The sequence below is a fragment of the Elephantulus edwardii genome, unplaced genomic scaffold (assembly GCF_000299155.1).
Source record: "Elephantulus edwardii isolate Elephantulus edwardi_28Jun2011 unplaced genomic scaffold, EleEdw1.0 scaffold00502, whole genome shotgun sequence".
NCBI lineage: Eukaryota > Metazoa > Chordata > Mammalia > Macroscelidea > Macroscelididae > Elephantulus > Elephantulus edwardii.
Window position 1 is genome coordinate 465679 of NW_006400252.1, and position 4245 is coordinate 469923.

Consider the following 4245-nt stretch of genomic DNA (forward strand, 5'->3'; position numbering starts at 1 on the left):
GGCTATTGTACATTGGGTCACTATGAGTCGCAAGCAACTCGACAGCACATAACAACAGCATCATATATATGCAAAAGTACATGGTTTGAATGCACTAGCTGCTCCACAAGGTAAGAATAGGCAATCTTGCTGATAGTACTTGTCTTCTCTCTGAGTGAATGGGTCACTGATGTCTGAGTCTGAAGGCAATGTCACCAGGACAGCAGGAGGTGGGATAGTTGGCCCTCCTGATATAAAACAAAGCATTTTATTGTATGTTAAAAAAAAAAAGGCAATCTCCTCCTGTGTGATTTTCTGCCACTGAAAATCTGTTAGACGGTCAGCTATGGGCTATTTTGAATAGACAGTGCCTAACAAAAACATTACATATTGAATATACATATTGAACATTTATGTTTCTATCTATCTGTCTTTTCTAATTCATCACTTGTCAGCCAAAGAAGGGCCAGTCTTAAGTTTCATAAGCTATGGTTAAGTTTATAAATTTGTGTGTGTCTTAGAGGGGTTCAGATGTAGTTCTTCAGGCACCATGTGCTAGGCAAATGCTCTAAAACAGTTCCTGGCTCAGTAAGGAATGTGTTAGAAAGGGAGAGGATAGAACCTATGGTACCAGAAATATTCAGGAAGTATTCACTAGGCACCAATTTTTTTCTAACCTTGTTTTAGGTAGTAGTCCTCTGAGTGTTTTTGTCTCTCTCTCTTTTTTTTTAATAAGATTTAAGAATACTGGGAATTTGAGAGAACCCTACAAATAGAATTGTTGTTCTGTGCTGTTAAATTGGAACTGACTCATAGCTGCCCTTTCTGTGGGTTTTTAGAGGCAGTAAATCACATGGGAGGAGATTGCCCATCCTCTTCCTGTGGAGCACCTGGTGGATTTGAACCATATTTTTTGGGATTGCAGCATAGCTTCTTACCACTAGGCCACCAAAGCTCCCTTCTGGTGGACGAGTGGTAAGGAATTGTACTGTCAAGCAAAAATATATGTGTTCAAATCCACCAGCTGTTCTGGGAGGCAGAGGGGTCGGGAGAAAGATGGGCAATCTCCTCTTGTGCAATTAACTACCTCAGAGAGCCTGCTGGAGAGTCAGGTGTAAATTATTTCTGACTCTATGACACACAACAACAGTGAGGTGCAAAGTTTCTATGCCAGAGAATATGTATAAGCTGTGTGACCCTTGAGGAGAAAGTTCTAAACTAGAGGGGGTGTGTCTTTTTGAAGAAAAATACACAGTACTCTCTCTCTCTCTCTCACACACACACACACACACACACACACATACACACACAAAGTTTGTATAGAACCCTGTTTTGTTTTGTATTCTCCAGATGAAGAGCTTTACCACTTGTGGGGCTCTGGTGGCTTAGTGATAAGAAACTACTCTGCAGTCACAAAAGCAGGTGGTTCAAAACCGTCAGCTGCTCCATGGGAGAAGGATGGAGAATCTCCTCACATAAGATTTACTGTCTCTGCCATAACCGACAGCCAAGCAGATATATGCACAGCCATGTTCATTGCGGCTTTGTTCACAATAGTAAGGAGTCGGAAACAACCTAAGTGCCCATCAACAAACGAATGGATAGAGAAGCTGTGGTATGTTCACACAATGAAATACTACACTGCATTGAAAAACAAGGAACTCATGCAATATTATTCAAAATGTGTGACCCTGGAGGACATTATGCTGAGTGAAATATCTCAGTCACAAAAGGACAAATACTGCATGGTGCAACTGTCGTAGAAAGTGACTGACATCAGGGGTGGGGTAAGACTGAGAAAAACTGGATAGATTATGTATACTGAACTGAAACAGATGGAGAAAACAGTCTAAAAGTTATATATGATAGCATATTGTGATTATCTAGGAATCCAGAATTAAGGTTGCAGAGTGGAGTGCATTTGGGGCGGGGGGAGGGGTGGGGGTGGGGGGGATTGTATACCAACGAAGAAGTTTATCTTTTGCTTTTCAAAGAGAGGAGTGAACTGGGAGGAGGGGGGGAGGTAAAGAAAAAAGTACAACAATGAATGAATGAAAATCCCAAATCTCTGTAAATGTTCATTAAAATGAATAAAAAAAAAAGAAGAGGGAAAAAAAATATTTACTGTCTCTGAAAATCTGCTGAAGGGTCAGGTCAGTTCCGACTTAATGGTTCACAACAACAGCAAACACAACAACCAGGTGGTAGAGTGGGCATACTGCTCAAAATGGCTTTCCAGGGCTTTTACTACATGACCTTCGACTTTTACCACATGACTAAGTGGGATTATATAAATAGGTGGTGTAGACTACTAACAAAGGGTTTGGCTGGTCAGCTTTACATCCTTTCAGGCTTAAATAGGACAGGGAGGTGGAAAAGGCCGAATTTAGCCACTGAGTGGATTTGGTTTGGTGATGGAAAGGCTGCTTCTTCCTCTTGATTTGTTCCCTCAACTACTTTGTTGTTCTTTTGAGGTGTTGTGGAGTGACCCTGTCACTACAGGCTGAAAGCTCGCCTGCTCCTGCACCACCCTTACATTCTCCACTGTGCTCACGCTCAGTGTAGTCACGGATCAATCCATCTCCTGGAGGCTCTTCCTCTTCTCCACTGACCCTCTATTTTTGCAAGCATGATGCCATTCTCCTGGGCTTAGCCCCTCCTTGGTCATGCCCCGAGTCTGTGAAACAAAGTCTCACAATCTTGGCCTTTAAGGAGCCCTCTGTACTTCTTCCAAGAGAAACTTGTTTGTTCTTTTGGCAGTCCACCTTGCAGCTATTAGGTACCATCGAGTTAGAACCGCCGGCTAGCTGACTTTCCAGGTGGCTTCCAGTAAATTGCATGGGATTTGATTGCCCATCTTCTTCCCCGTGGACTCTAATTATGTACATTTGAGGTGGCTGTAAAACTTCTTACCACCAAGCCCCTAGAGTTCCCTGTGGTAGTCCATGGTCTATTCAATATTCATCACCAATACTACAGTTTAAAAGCATCTTTACAAGTCTTCTTTGACTTTCCTTATTTACTTTCCTCTTTATTATTCAAAAATTCATAATCATATGAAAGAATTATAAAATGCCATGGTATATAGATTAGGTATACCATAGTCTTTAAACGGATCTATTTGACCTTTATAACTTTTTTCCTCCTCAGGATTTATTTGTAGAAACAGTACAGGAGGACACCAGTCTGATGCAGATGGCAGCCCAGGAGCCACACAAGTCTTTCTCAGATGAGGACCTGACTGTGGAGCTTTTGTGGGGGCCTGGGTACTTTTAGAACCTTGATTTGGAGCAAGAGCCTGGGTTGAGGCCTCAGCAGGCACCTGAGTTGAGGACTTTGCTGTAGCTTTGGCTTTCCTTTCAGCCTTGGCTTTGGATTTTGGCCAGCAAAGCCCGAGCCCCTTGGCAATGTGGACTGAGCATGCTTCCCCAGCCTGGGATGGGTGATGTAGACAAGTCGACTGAGCTTGCAGTTGATACCCCCTTGGAATCCCAGGCTTGACCTCTTTGGGCTTGACAAGCTTTCACAGTCTTGTTGCATTCATCCATGGCTTTGGTGTTCTTGGCCTGCATCTTCTTCAGGCCCTTGTTGTTCTTCTTGGTAAAACATACATTCCTCAGGAACTCAAGGTCTACCCTCTTAAGAAGCTCAGATTGTTGTGATGGGGGGTTTTGTGCCATTTTGGGGACTGGCGTGGGTAGTGCTGTACTAAGCCATGTCTGTACCATCACTGAAGCTCCCAGAGCACCAACAACAAGAAGGGAAAGTGCTAATTGTCAGCATTTTAAGAAGTCTTTGACATCTCATTTGCCCAATGTACTACATTATTTGATTTCCTGACTGCTGCTTACATGGTTGTTAATTGTGGACCCAAGTAAAACGAAATATTTGACTTCAATCTTTTCTCCATCTGGCAAGGATTTTTTTTTTTTCATGTTGAGATGTAACCTGTATTGAAGGTTGTAGTATTTTTTTCTTCTTCAGTACATGCTTCAAGTCCTCTTCACGTCCCCCAAGGTTGTGACATTTGCATAATACAAGATTTTCTAAAAAAAAAAAAAAATTATAGGCGGTCGCCCCTCGCTGCTTGTCTCCTCCGCCGAGCTTCTTGTCTCAGCCTCTCTCGGGACACTCCTTTTGCTCTCGGTGCGGTCCGGTCGCCATACACACAGGCGGAGAGCGATGCCCTGGCCCGCGGGCTGGCGTCCCCTGCGCCAGGCGGGCGCTCACCCGCTCGTTGGCAGCGGTGGTGACACCCTTGTCGCC

The 4245-nt window shown here is 43.6% G+C and overlaps 1 pseudogene; it reads right to left on the bottom strand.

Moving 5' to 3' along the window:
• LOC102877005 overlaps positions 1 to 3659 on the bottom strand; it is a 75550-nt pseudogene extending 71891 nt beyond the window's left edge.
• Positions 3660 to 4245: the final 586 nt, after the last annotated feature.